We start from the raw sequence: 15,787 nt of genomic DNA, 5'->3' as shown, positions 1-15,787 counted from the left end.
ACTATTTTCTGCTTCATTAATTCTCATGTATTCTGCACTAACTCTTATCTTATTTTTTTTTATAGTTTTTCTCTTTTCTTAAAAAATGACGTCCTTTATTGAGCTCTTTTACTTACTGTCAGCTGTGCTACTTTGCACTTTTCTCTTTAAATCTCTTTATCACGTACGGTATTTCTACTGCGCCCCCTCAGGCGCTTATCTTGTGCACGTATTCTCTGTTAAACTCTTTTTCTCACTTATTTCACTTCAGTCTCTGTTAAACTCTTTAAATAACCTTGTATTACCTTGTATCTATTTGTCAGTATACTCCCCTAAATTACCCCCTACAGCGCATGCTATCAGCCGGCACATTAATAACGAATTTCAACACCAATTATTCCCCAAGCATCCAGGTTAGTTCTCCATGCACTCTTTTCCGCACCAGAGTTCATGAACATTCCTGACCTTTCACTCAGACATTTTTTTTCCCGGGAACACACACACCTTCTGAGCATTTTATCTACAAGGCCTGATAATTTTCAGTCTTATCTTTTTTTTTAGTCTCATCAATTTTCTTAGTCCAGGTTCTTTTGGGTAAGAGGCAATTAAAAATATCACCTGTCAACTTGGGCAGAAATCCCAACTCACTCCTCCAGATCGTGCAGAAGTTATAAAAGGTTTCTGCTTACCTTTTAGTCGTGATCACTGTTATTTACGGTCTGGAGGGATGAGCTGGACTACCCCAGGCTGCCGGAATGCCCCTGGACCCTCCTGAAGCTGGCTCGCCAAGTTCTGTCGTGGTTCGTCTTTAGTCTTCTCGGGATGTCGTCTTTTAGATAACACAAACTAATTGCAAGTGATATGCTAGAAAAGGACACAACACTTTAGAATAATTCAGCCTTAAGCAAGATAAAATGCACAGTTTTTAAGTTTAAGCCTTCGACACAGAGCTTAGACAAACTGAGTCCTCTAGAGAGACTGAATATGTGACAACCGCGCTCATCTATTTATTGGAGACCCGCGGGCATCGCTCCTCCGACTTTTTTATTTATTTCATTCCCAAGACATGGTTTTCTATTGGAAGCGTCCTCTAGTGAACCCTAAGCAGGTGTTAGGCCATTATTTCAATGTGACAAACGCTCCCATTAAAACGTGAAGGATTTACAACTGATTTTTTTTTAAGACCTTCGGCCACAGGTGCAGCTGGCCTGAGGCCCCCTGCACGTGGCCTGCGGGAAAGCACCTAAAAGGCCTTGGAAAGCCCCTGACAGACCGAATGACTAAGAGCCCTTTTTTTTGGGTTGAACACCTGCTAGTTCAGCCAGAGGACATACAGTTCAGATCAGGACACATGATAGTTCATCACAGTTCAAATAAGGACCTAAAAATTCTTCTACACATCCCTTCAGGACCTGTCCACCTCCAGGGCCCTGAGGTGAGCAAAGAAGATAGTGGCCGATCCCTCTCACCCAGGACACAAACTTTTTGTCACCCTCCCCTCTGGCAGATGGATGAGGTCCATGAGGACTAAAACAGCTTCTTTCTGTCCACAGCTAGACATAAATGATGCCAGAGGCTACCATTTACCCCACTCCCACAAAGTACAGATGCTCATCCCTACACTGAAAGGTACTGTACATCTGCATGCCTTGGCCATCCCTATTCCATTACATTGTTTGCCAGTGAACATAGTTTTGTCTATTCATCTCCTTCACTTCATACAGAAGTATTTTTTTATTTTTGGTGTTTATGCACCAATGACACAAGATCAAATTCTTTGAGAACTTACTTGGCAATAAATTTGAGTCTGAAGGTAAACCAAATTTCTAGCACCTGGAAGTTACCGAGTGTCATCATTAATAGTAGGTAGAGCCCCCTTTTCTCCTAATTGAATCTGAAAACCTTCAAGATATGTCTCAATTTCCATCCATCTAGCAAAATAGTTATCACAACACCAAAACAAAGATCTGAGCTGTGTATAAATACTCTTCCAAACTAGGAAGCACCAATCCTCCTTTGTTTAGGTAACTGTAGTGTTGCAAATCTCACCGTAGCTCTCTGTCCAGCCCAGACAAACCTGGAAATAAGTTTATTCCAGGTTATGAAGCGACTCAATGGGACCTCCAGCAATTAAGATTGAAATAACTATAATAATCTAGGTATGATATTAGCTACATTAATCCTACTACCAAAATCCAGATAACAGGTAGCTCGCCTTTCAATATCTTATCTAAGGTTTTGGATCACTGGCTTATAATTAACCCCATTTAACTTATTTAAATCTCTTACAATATTGACCCCTGCAGATACTTAATATTGTGTCCCAATTTAAATTATATTGATTTCATTTGAAAGAATGTAATTAAATTACATTATTTGGGTCTTTGTAATATTTAATTTGTAACCTGCATAAAAGTAAAATTTCTGAAGAACTTCCATCAGTAAGGGCAGGGAACCTTTGGGTTATGTCAAATGTATCATGACATAACCATTATTTAATGCTTCAATCTTAAATATGATCAATCTATCTTTATTAGTTGGTTATGTACCACAGGCTTTTAAGGTGGCAGTAATTAAACCATTACTTAAAAAGCCATCACTTGACCCAGCTATCTTAGCTAATTATAGGCCAATCTCCAACCTTCCTTTTCTCTCAAAAATTCTTGAAAGGGTAGTTGTAAAACAGCTAACTGATCATCTGCAGAGGAATGGTCTATTTGAAGAGTTTTAGTCAGGTTTTAGAATTCATCATAGTACAGAAACAGCATTAGTGAAGGTTACAAATGATCTTCTTATGGTCTCGGACAGTGGACTCATCTCTGTGCTTGTTCTGTTAGACCTCAGTGCTGCTTTTGATACTGTTGACAATAAAAATTAGAGCATGCCATAGGTATTAAAGGCACTGCGCTGCGGTGGTTTGAATCATATTTGTCTAATAGATTACAATTTGTTCATGTAAATGGGGAATCTTCTTCACAGACTAAAGTTAATTATGGAGTTCCACAAGGTTCTGTGCTAGGACCAATTTTATTCACTTTATACATGCTTCCCTTAGGCAGTATTAGACGGTATTGCTTAAATTTTCATTGTTACGCAGATACCCAGCTTTATCTATCCATGAAGCCAGAGGACACACACCAATTAGCTAAACTGCAGGATTGTCTTACAGACAAAGACATGGATGACCTCTAATTTCCTGCTTTTAAACTCAGATAAAACTGAAGTTATTGTACTTGGCCCCACAAATCTTAGAAACATGGTGTCTAACCAGATCCTTACTCTGGATGGCATTACCCTGACCTCTAGTAATACTGTGAGAAATCTTGGAGTCATTTTTGATCAGGATATGTCATTCAAAGCACATATTAAACAAATATGTAGGACTGCTTTTTTGTATTTACGCAATATCTCTAAAATTAGGTCTTGTCTCAGAGTGATGCTGAAAAACTAATTCATGCATTTATTTCCTCTAGGCTGGACTATTGTAATTCATTATTATCAGGTTGTCCTAAAAGTTCCCTAAAAAGCCTTCAGTTAATTCAAAATGCTGCAGCTAGAGTACTGACGGGGACTAGGAGAGAGCATATCTCACCCATATTGGCCTCTCTTCATTGGCTTCCTGTTAATTCTAGAATAGAATTTAAAATTCTTCTTAAGGTTTTGAATAATCAGGTCCCATCTTATCTTGGGGACCTCGTAGTACCATATCACCCCAATAGAGCGCTTTGCTCTCAGACTGCAGGCTTACTTGTAGTTCCTAGGGTTTGTAAGAGTAAAATGGGAGGCAGAGCCTTCAGCTTTCAGGCTCCTCTCCTGTGGAACCAGCTCCCAATTCAGATCAGGGAGACAGACACCCTCTCTACTTTTAAGATTAGGCTTAAAACTTTCCTTTTTGCTAAAGCTTATAGTTAGGGCTGGATCAGGTGACCCTGAACCATCCCTTAGTTATGCTGCTATAGACGTAGACTGCTGGGGGGTTCCCATGATGCACTGTTTCTTTCTCTTTTTGCTCTGTATGCACCACTCTGCATTTAATCATTAGTGATCGATCTCTGCTCCCCTCCACAGCATGTCTTTTTCCTGGTTCTCTCCCTCAGCCCCAACCAGTCCCAGCAGAAGACTGCCCCTCCCTGAGCCTGGTTCTGCTGGAGGTTTCTTCCTGTTAAAAGGGAGTTTTTCCTTCCCACTGTAGCCAAGTGCTTGCTCACAGGAGGTCGTCTTGACCATTGGGGGTTTTACATAATTATTGTATGGCCTTGCCTTACAATATAAAGCGCCTTGGGGCAACTGTTTGTTGTGATTTGGCGCTATATAAAAAAATTGATTGATTGATGACATCCTCTGCAAATCAACTAAATTTTTTTTTTTTTTAATGTCCTACTTTAATGCCTTGTAAATCTTCATGCTGGTGAATTGCCTGGGCCAGTGGTTCAATATAAGGCTAAATGAAGTCAGACTCAGACAACAACCTTGTCTGGTCCCTCTCGCCAATGGACAATGATCCATTCAGTTTTAATCTAGCTGTCAGATATTGATAGAACTCTAAAACATGCAACTGCTTGTTTAGTAGAGTAACACCCAATATATACTCTGTCAAATGCCTTTTCTGCATGAAGGCTTAGCAGTACGGCAGCTTTATTTTCCCCTTGGACTTTATCTATCAAATGCAATATCCTTCTAATATTGTCATGTGTTTTTTAATCAATCCTGTCTGATCTTCATCTATCAAATCTGAAAGGAACTGCCCAGTCTTTTAGCCAGTATCGATGTATATAATTTACAATGTTGAGAATTGAGATTGGTCTGTAGTTACTACTGCTTTGACAATCCTTACGCTCTCTTGGTATTAGGGCAAAAAGTGCCTCATTCCATGATAGGGGTTTACTTTCATCTTTAATCCAATTAAATGTTTTCATCAGCAGGTGACCCCAACTTGTCTGTAAATATTTTAAACCACTGAGTGGTATAATAGCTCTGTTCACTATTTATGCATCCATGCACCTTATGACTCCTGCACAGCAGGAATGCTGCTAAACTATAATACTGGACAAAATTCCCAATACTGTACATCCCTTTGGGCCTGTCACACAAGCACAAATGCTGTATACATCACACGAAATGGAAAAACAGAATTTGAGCTACATTTGTATAGCCAGGTACAAATACCCAGAATGTGGCATGAAATCAGCACATGATCAGACTGCTCTGAATGTTGGTGGGTTGCCATTCCAGCTAGCAGTACAACCGCCATACAAATATTCCCCAGTTCAAATGCAGCACAACAGTAATGTGCCTGTTCTCTAAATTTGTGCTGGCTTGCCAATTTGGCATATTTCCCTAAATGTGACAAATGCTGTCTGAGGAATTGGAATGTAGCTTGAATGAAGCACGAATTGCATGAATGTTCAAATGTCAATTCATACAGCATTTGTGCTGCAGGTCAAATTGTTCGAATGACAATGACAGGGTATTGTGTATATAATTTCTGTCTTTTTTAATCATCTGCAACATGCAAATTTTCTAGGGAGAATGAACAGAATACGAATTTCATTGTGTGGTCTTACTGCCTGTTTTAACTGTGCACATCACAAATAAAACTACTCTTTTACTTTTTCTTTTTGTTTTAGTTATGCTTTCCTCCTGTTGTGCCCTTTAGGGAAGCTGTTTTGTGCCCCAAGTCAGTGTGGCTTGGTTCCCTCATTTGTGTGCTACATTATTGACAGCCTCTTCCTTTATATTGTGTATCAGTTATTTATTTTCTAGCCCTCTTACTGGCTGCAGTTCCATTTGAATCAGGTTGACTTCTTGTCTGGTTGAATTCTCTCCCTGGTCCTTAAGTTATCTGTTTTTGGTTGCCCCCTGAGTTTGTTTTGTGGTGTCTTTAACTTTTTGAATTCTCTTAAGGAGTTTTGCTTCCCATATAGAGCCCCTTCAAACATAACACGAGGCAGCCGAATAACTGAGTTCCCATTTGACCCACTCTCGGCCAGAATCCAGGTGCCTCCCACACACATCTAAGACCACTCACGGGGCAGTTAGAAAATGTGGCACCATTTGTGCTGCCAGCATGAAAGTAGAGAGCAGGTGACCACTTTCAAGCTGGCTGCGTGAATGGCCCCACATTTTCTAAGTGTCCTGCGTGTGTGCCAGTACTGAGCAACAGAATTGGTGAACAAGTGCGCAGTGCTCCCCGCAACACAGATGGCTGGTGTGTGTAGTTCTCCTCCCCCACCATGAGCCCATAATCAAGGTGTGGCTGAGGTTGCGAAGGCTTGAACAGTGGCTGCAGTGTGATCACTATCAGTGCAGCATGCACAGCTGGATATGGCATGGAACACCATGCCATATCCAACATGTCCTGCAGGAGGTGCATTCAGCAGCAGTCCCACAACAGAGATGAAAATACAAACCCAGCCTGGCTGCGTGTCAGTGCCAGCAGACCATCCGACTGGACAGGCACATCACATGACGCAATTGCAATGCCCACATGGTCCATTCGTCGCCACATGACAGCCGCTGCATCAGTGTAATTCAAAGCTGGGGAACACGTGGGTGATTCTTAGACTACAGGCACTTATTATGTCCTGTGATCATATTGTATGAAAAACAGAAAAAGGAAATTTCACACTTATCTTCACAATGAAAGTGTGTTAAGAAATTTGTTGTAGTAGTCTATGATGACTTTACCTTTTTTAGCATCATTATATGCAAATATTGCCGTTTTGTGCTTGTCCCACACCCAGACTTTTGATCTTCAATGATAAAAATGAATGGTAAACATTTTTTCTAATGTGTTTAAAATAATCAATACATAATTGGGGTATTCATTGTCATAACTGTGTTTTTTTTTTTTTTTTTAAACAAAATGTAGTTGTCCCCCACTATTGCCGTGATTTCCACCACAACACTGTAATGTCCCTTTAAGCAGTTTGTATGAAAGATTGTTTGGGTAGTTTCTATGGAGATAAACAGTGACATCAGAGCACATGTGTGTGTGTGTGTGTGTATATATAGCGCCAAATCACAACAAACAGTTGCCCCAAGGCACTTTATATTGTAAGGCAGTGGTGTGGTGGAAATGACATTTACAAGGCCAATAGTGCCCGTAGTTAAAGAATCACCCACATATTGTCACAGGGGTGTAAATGCATCTGCAAATGACATGAAGAAAAATAAAAAAACTGGATCATCTCAGCACGCACGGCAATGTGCATGCAGTCAAAGCTGCACCTGACTGCTGCATCATCACTACGCACAGCTGGTGAATACATATCGTGCCATGCAGAATATCACCTCAACATGCCACCGTGTTGCACGTGCATCAGCGGGTTCTCTTTACATGGTAGTAAATAAAAATACATATCACCTTTGCAGTGTGATCACCAGTGCCTCAGTGTGCATTGGACACCATCAGACAAGCTGCCCCATGTGAAAATATCTGATCATGTGAATGGCTGTCAAGCCAAGTTTCACGTCCATGTAATAGTCCACATGACACGGTGTCCTTTGGCATGCCACGCACTGGACATGTGGAGGCAGCTGACATGTTCATGATATGAGCACATGGCTTCATTCATGTCAGTACATTACTTCCTTGTTTACGTCCATGGCCGTGGTTCATGTACATAAAGGAACAGAAGGATAATTCTTGTATTGTCTGCTCTTTATAACAGGAATGAAATATTTTACCAGGCAAAACAATCCGTTTGTTCTGTCATTTCCAACACAGGTCATCAAGCATCAGTTACACATCATAAGAACTTTATTAAACAGTAACAACTTTTTTTTTTTAACAGCGCATTGTCTTCTGCATCATCAAGCAGGCCGGTCATGGCACCACGAAGGGAGAGTACACACATTGTGTTCTGCATGTCTGTTTATAAGAATCTTCTCACCCAGAAGAAAAGAGCACCACCAACAACTACCATAACTGTTTTTTTCACTTGAAAAGACGTGACAGTGGAGCGGCACCATGACGAAGATGCGCAATCAGAGGAATTATGAAATACTGGTCAGTCACTATTAATTTGTGTTCAACCTCATAGGCTGATCGTTAAAATTAAATTTGTTAATTCTAAAAGCCAGCTTAATTTATAGGAAAACATTCTATTTTTATTTCTCAAACAAATGTTTGGGCCTGAAAACAGGTTGGTCTTTTTCTACTAAGGTTTGAACTTAGTGTTTACACTGAGAAAATGTTAAAGCCTGTTTGAGAAGTGTGTAGTGAGGGGTTCTACAGCCTTAAAACATCTATAATTGTTAAAATAACACATCTACTTCACGGATTTTGCCTATTGCAGGATATTTTTAGAACGTAACTCCCACGATAAATGAGGGACCACTGTACATTTGTCCAACATGAACTACGGACCTTACTTGGCCCTGATTCTGTCATGGCCCTTAACAGGCTGCACGGTACTTCAGGTGACCCAGCCATGGTCCTTAATGGGATGCACGGGACTCCCTCTGACCAACATCTGTCTGCCACACAGCTGTCCTCCTGGTGGCCTTTCAGGGTTTTTTTTTTTTTGTTTTTTGCCAGCTGTATGCCACCCATCCCATGGGCAGGTCCCATGGATCCCTAACCATCAACCATCTTCTGGGCCCCTCCTCCCACCCTACCTCTTATCTGAGGTGGGGAGATGAGCCCCGAGTGGGATCTCGCTTCTACTGTCAAGCACTCGGCCTGTAGAGCAGAAGGACAAAAGCTTGCTAGATCTTGATTCACAGTCTGAATGTAGACTGTGAAAGTGGGGCCCTCACGATCCTTCTGACTTTTTGGGTTTGAAGCAGGAGGTGTCAAAAGTTACCACAGGAATAACTGGCTTGTGGCATTCATAGCGAATTGATTCTTTGATGTTGGGTCTTATCATTGGGAAGCAGAATTCACCAAGTGCTGGATTGTTCCCCTACTAATAAAGAATGTGAGATAGGTTAGCTTTACCCTACTGATATGTTGCTTTGATACTTTATTTTCCAAAAGGGGAAATTTGTCTTGGACTTCAAGTGCTTTGCAGACTTTTCTGTCTCAAGAAAACAATAAATACAACAGCACAATGATTTCATGCTTATAGAAAATTCAACAACATATTGCATGTTAATTCAATTCAACTGGGGTCTAACAGAACAAGCACAGAGATGAGTCCACTGTCTGAGGCCATAAGATCATTTGTAACAGTCTAACCAAATACCGGCATCACTGAAAGCAGCCAAAGATAACAATACGTCTTTGGGATGGTTATGATGGCCTTGTAAATGTAACTTCCACCACATCACTGCCTCACAATATAAAGCGCCTTGGGGCAACTGTTGTGGTTTGGCGCTATATACATGTGCTCTGATGTCACTGTTTATCTCCATAGAAACTACCCAATCTTTCATACAAACTGTTTAAAGGGACATTAGTGTTGTGGTGGAAATTACAGCAATAGTGTGGGACAACTACATTTTTTAAAAAAAATAAACAGTTGTATGACATTGAATACCCCAATTATGTCTTATTTTACTGATATTTTATTCAGACATTTTAAAACATTACAAAAGCTTCTTTACCATTCATTTTTATCATTGAAGATCAAAAGTCTGGGTGTGGGACAAGCACAAAACAGCAATATTTGCATATAATGATGCTGAAAAAAGGTGAAAGTCATCAGACTACTAGAACAAATTTCTTAACACTTTCATTGTAAAGATAACTATAAAAGTGTGAAATTTCCCCTTTCTGTTGATCATACAATATGATCAAAGGCCATAAGTGCCCGTAGTCTAAGAATCACCCTTACATGATAAAGCCTTTTACATTGCTCCTATGCCACAGTCTGAGTCTGCATTTGTGTCCGTCAGCTTTGTGTGCCACGCCTCCGTGTTCCGTGACACAATCTTGGTCTCATCAGACCAGAGAATTTTGTTTCTCATGGTATGAGAGTCCTTCAGGTGCCATTTGGCAAACTCCAGAGCCTGTACCCATGCAGCAACTCAAAGCCTTCTCAAAGAGCTCCTAATTTAGCCCAAAATTTCCTGGCAAGAAAACTTAGCCTAAGAGTGAGCCAGGTGTCTGGGAGCAAGTCTGAGCAAGGAGGGGATAAACTCCTATCTTTATGAGGCGGGGTTGACCCCGTTACTAGGTATGACACAGTCCTCTAAGAGCTGTGATTGGTTGTCATGGAAAGGGCAGGAAAAATTAAAAAAACGAATGCGCTCCACCGTCTTAGTCATGACCTATCCCTGGTTCTCAAGACCAGGCACCTAAGTGGCTGGACTCTACTCTCCTATTTTACTCTTCTTTTAGATATATCTTTGTATACTGGCATAGTTCCACCTTAGTATTGGAATATAAGATATACCTTACTGAATTTTCATGAATGAACAGTGTAATCTGATCATATAACCTGAACTGCACTAAGACATGTAATCTTGAGGATAACTTTATGATGATGAAACCCAACAAAATTAAATGAACTGTTACACAGCTTGAAAATGTTTGAACAAATGTTGTTCACATGCCAAATATCTATATATTAAAAGCGTGTGTGTTTACTTGGTACGCTCATTGAGCACATAATATAATTGTAAATGTTAAAAATACATGGATTACGCAAGAAAGAGAAAACACAATATTGATGATGATATCAACAGGGTGTATATGATAACATGAAGCTAAACAATTTCTAAATACAGTAAATTAACATCAAAATAAAATTAAAATAATTATGTAGATGAAGCGGGTAGCGTGTTACTGACTCAATGTCATCCTGCATATAGAAAATATTTCTGCTTCCTCTGTCTTTTATGCCAGCTTGTCTGCTCAAGACACTCTTTGGCTTCTTAAAAGTCCTCCTCACTACTCTGGCACCTTAGGAGCTCTCTTAAAGCCTAAAGTGCTTTGCAGACAACTTTCATCTTACCAAGGAATTCTAAGATTTTTCTTGTCTGAATAATGTCATTAGGAGCTATTTTTAGCCTTAGGCTTCTTTGTGGATACGGGCCCTCATGGGCTGCCATGTGCCTTTTACGAAGGAGTGGCTTCCTTCTGGCCACTCTACCATACAGGCCTGATTAGTGGATTGCTGCAGAGATGGTTATTCTCCTTTCTCCACAGAGGGTACTGGAGCTCTGACAGAGTGACCATCTAGTTCTTGGTCACCTCCTTGACTAAGGCCCATCTCCCCTGATCACTCACTGATCTAAACTTCTTCCATTTACAGATGATGAAGGCCACTGTGCTCATTGGGACCTTCAAAGCAGCAGAAATGTTTGTTTCCTTCCAAGATTTGTGTCTCAAAACATTCCTCTCGGTTGTCTACATACAATTCCTTTGACTTCATGCTTGATTTGTGCTCTGACTGTCAACTGTGGGACCTTTATATGTAGACAGGCGTGTGCCTTTCCAAATCATGTCCAATCAACTGAATTTACCCCAGGTGGACTCTAATAAAGCTGTGGAAACGGAATGAACCTGAGCACAAATTTGAGCTTCATGGCAACAGCTGTGAATACTTATGTAAATGTGATTTCTTAGTTTTAATAAATTTGGAAAATCTAAAAAACTTTTTCATTGTCATTATGAGGTATTGTGTGTATAATACAGGGGAAATTAATTTAATTCCTTTTGGAATAAGGCTGTAATATAAGAATGTGGAAAAAGTGAAGCGCTGCAAATATATTCCAGATTGAAACATCACCTGTGTGTTACATTACTTCTCACACTGCCCCACTCACTGTCACTGACTTTATATTTTGTTTTTACACTTTTTTTTTCTCACTAGTAATCCGTTGTGCTTTTTCTCCTCCAAAATGTGAGTTTATCCTGAAGTAAGAGGAATGAGAAGTTTGCTTAGAAAGCATTTTCTCTTATTCCTACATCTTTAATATTGATGAACTAATTAATTTGGCAGTTAATTAAAATTTCACTCAGATAACACCATAGTGTTGCTGGATCTCAGTATGTGATGCAGTTGATCACTTAATATTGCAAAGATTCTCTCTTTATTGTCTGTCAGTTTGCATAGAGACATTATGAACAAACTGTCCAGTGATAATATCAGATGGAAGTCAACATACCATAAACATGTGGTTCAGGCGTCTTTGATGCTGCTGAGGAGATGGAACCCCAGGAACCTCTGAGCTCTGCTGCTTGACTCTGTGGACCAATCAAACAGTTTACTCACATTATGTCAGAACACAGACTGGTTTTCATGGTCTGCTTGTTGGTCCTGCTGATCCCACTGAGTCACACAGTGAGGCTGTCAGTCTGCGTTGGATGTCACTGATTCTTTTGGAATTATTGTGCCAAAAAGTGACTCCTCCTCCAACATGACAAACCTTAGAGCTTTTACATGTAAGCTATAAGATACTGATTTACTACATTTTTATTTTTTCCATTTCTGCAGTGAGGATCAAGTGGAATTATCAGGAATTTGGGATTCATTCATGCAGCTGCTGTTAGTGTAAAGATTTCCATGCCCTTCAGCCTGCAAATTATTTCAATTTATCATGTGACAGATAAAAATGAACAAGATCATTTTGCTGTCGTTGATGCATCACTTTTTACATGCATGTTTGTTTCCAATAAGACACCAACATTTCAGCAAGTCATGCAACTTCTGTTTCTCTCATCTCTTGCTCTCTGCAGGAGGTGGGCTCAACCCTGCTCTGTGTAGGAGGCGCTGATTGCATTATTCCATTCAGAAAGCTTGAAAGAATAAAAAAAACTGGTTAACTTGCCTATTTCTTCAGAGATATTAAGCTAAAGCATACCAATCCAAGTTTGTATTTGAGTATGAGATTAATCCACTGCAAGTGGGTTTCAGCAGACAGTGCATGTATGTATACTGCTGTCCGTTATCGAAGTTGAGTCTTGTATTGAATTGAGTTACTTTGGACAGGCTGCTGTATGGGCTTTGAGACCCGCACGGGATCTGCAAAAACGCTGACAACTACTGCACTGTCATGCCCAGGCCAGGGGCTTGATTTTTGTTCATTGCCTTATTTCCTCTGAGTCTCTGGTTTTACCTAAGTTTATACTTTACCATGTTGGTTTGATTCTGTTTATTGCTTTGTTTACTATTTAGTCACTAGTTTCTTTCGTTACCTTATTTAGTTTGTAGTTATTTATTGCTTTTCTTTGTTACACTGTCATCACAGATTCTTTCTTTGGTTTTCTTTTATTAAGTAGTTGGTTATTGGTTGCTCACTCCTGATCCTATAAGTCTAGTTCTGGTTATCACATTTCTTGTATTACACTTTAGTCACAGGTTTTGGTTATTATTCACCTTCACTGTTTCTTGTCATATCATGTTCCATTTTCTGTGTATCAGTTTTTTTTTATTGCATTATTCTGTAGTCTCTGTTTATCATGTATTTTGTGGTTTTGTTTCATGTCAGTTTTCTGCTCAATTTGTAATCTGTATCAGTCCCTGATCTAGTTTCTGTTATAATCATAAATCTTCATGTATCCCACTATTTGGATTAGTCACATTATTTCCTAGTTTGGTTTCCCCTACACGTCACATTATACACTGTTAGTTTTGTCACTTGCTTTGCACTGTTGGTTTTTCAGTCACTTAGTTATCTTGCCACAGTTCACTTTGCTTTAGCCTCAGTGCTCTCTTGCACTTTTGTCTTCCCCGGTCAGTCTTCCAGCACCTTCTGCACACCTGCTTCTCATTACACCACCAATTATTTAAGCCCTCAGTCTCACTACTCATTGCCAGATTGTTGCTTTCATGTCACTCTCCAGCCATAGTTGAAAGGACTCCTTTGCCTTTTTTTTTTTTTTTTTTTTTTGCCTGCTGGATTTTTGATTTTGCTTTATCCTTGACCTTGAGTTTACCACCTCACTGTGTATTTTGACCTGTGCCTGTCTGCTGAACCATGTCTCATCCTTTCGCCTGTCTGTTACCGTTGCCTCACTGCTGGATCACCTGTGTACTGACTCCCTGCTTGCTTTGATTAAACCTTGTACTTTCTCCAGCCCCGGTGAGAACTTGCATTTATGTCCACCTGTTATGAGCCACACCACCACCATGCCTGACAGAACAATCTGGCCATACATGGACACAGCAAACTTTCTTCCTGCTGTCACAGCCACAGATTGTGCCACCATTATAGACATATTTTTGTGATATCAAATCCCTCCAAGTTTTCACTCCTGTTTCACACAGAGGAAGTTTGATTATCTGGATCAAGCCTGGAACCTTGTTGAGGCAAATTCATGGCTATACCAATCTTTTCCTGGACTGGAAGACTTGGATGATTGGTTTTCTGCAGTCAAACTCCAAGCCTGGATCAACCAACACCTGCCGTCCAGCCTCCTGCTGTCAGACAGCGACACTGAGTGGGAGGATATTGATGAGGACACGTCATCAGAAATTGAAGCACAGGCACTCCAGTCCACTGCCAGAGTGTGGTTTTTTTTTTTCTTCAGTATTCAGGACCTATTTTTGGACTGTTCTGATGAGGGGAACAGACAGCGAATTTTTGAGGCTTTAGAGCGCATTCTGCAGGCCAAGCCAGAAATTGTCTGACTATCCAGATTTGTTAAACATTAAATCCCAGTTTTTGCAAGGTCAAATCCCTCCATATATTGAAGATCCAATGGATTTTTTTTTTTTTTTTAAATCTGATTTACATAAGGCATGCTCAACACCGCCTCCTTTTATCACCCTCTCAGATGCAACCATCTTACTTCCTGGTTTGTCAGCATCTGAATCTCAGCTGTCACCTGTAGCTGCACCATGACGCATATTTCCGCGGACGTCAGCCGGGCTGCATCTGTCAGGACAGGGTCGTCAGCGGGACACAATTCCAACCCTGCCTATGCCTTGTAGAACCCAGTTCCTGCCTCACAAATGATCCGCACACCTCATGAACAGCATCAGACACCGGCTTGCATTTCTGCTGCTTACAATGAAGCGCGACCTTTACCCGACTTCTCCAGAATGACATCATCGGGAAGATCGTCACCCTCATGCTCAGTGGCACTTATGGGGGTTTCTCCGGTGCGCCTACCTCCAGACCGAGTGGAGACATCCTCGCTGTCTAAAGCTCCTGCAGAGATCATCACGCTACCACAGCATGCTGTAGCGGATCTCTCACCACCAGTCTTTCACCATACATCTCGCTGCACGTCCATCACAAGCTGCAGAGCAACTGTTTTCACCAGCGCTTCATGCCGGCTTATCAGGACCTATATCGACCGAACCATCAGCCGGAACTCTAAAGACGTTCACCGCTCCTTGACGCACAGCTGGGCTCACTTCCCAGGAATCATCCTCGACTTCGTCTCCACCTCCTGAACCGGAGAAAAACTCCATACAATCACGTTATTGTAATATTAACCAAAGATCCCAGAACATTTATCAAACATTAATGAACATGTTATTAAAAGGTTACCTGGGCTGTTAACCTTTTTTGGACAGCAGATGTAATGAGTGAGGCATTTGGCAATTCTGTAGATTTTCACAGCTCAAGCAACCAAAATGTCTATTTCCATACGTCATGCAAATCCATTGATAGGTGGAGGCATAGTAGTAGTATCAGGCAAGGCTCGAACCGGGTGAACACAAATGCAAGTTCCCACAACTGATACAGTTCAAACTGATGAATGAATGCAACAGGCAGGGATTTGGTAAACGGGTGGTCCAGCAGTGTGGCGAAGGTAGCAAAAAGGTGAGACTGACGTGGTTCAATAAACAGTCACAGGTCAAAAAACATGGTGTAAGGGCTATCAGAGGCAGGGCAAAATCAAGGTCAAAAACAAGGCAGAGTAAAAATACAAGGCTGGAAAGTGACAAAATCAATCTGGCTG

The 15,787-nt window shown here is 40.8% G+C and overlaps 1 protein-coding gene across 1 annotated transcript in view; it reads right to left on the bottom strand.

Annotated features, from left to right (window-relative positions):
- The window catches only part of LOC117504818, a 3,434,143-nt gene that overhangs the window by 1,142,179 nt on the left and 2,276,177 nt on the right, over window positions 1–15,787 (bottom strand). The gene's annotated exons all lie outside the window — the stretch shown is intronic.

The sequence above is a fragment of the Thalassophryne amazonica genome, chromosome 23 (genome assembly GCF_902500255.1).
Source record: "Thalassophryne amazonica chromosome 23, fThaAma1.1, whole genome shotgun sequence".
Lineage (NCBI taxonomy): Eukaryota > Metazoa > Chordata > Actinopteri > Batrachoidiformes > Batrachoididae > Thalassophryne > Thalassophryne amazonica.
This window is presented reverse-complemented; position numbering and strand designations above follow the sequence as displayed.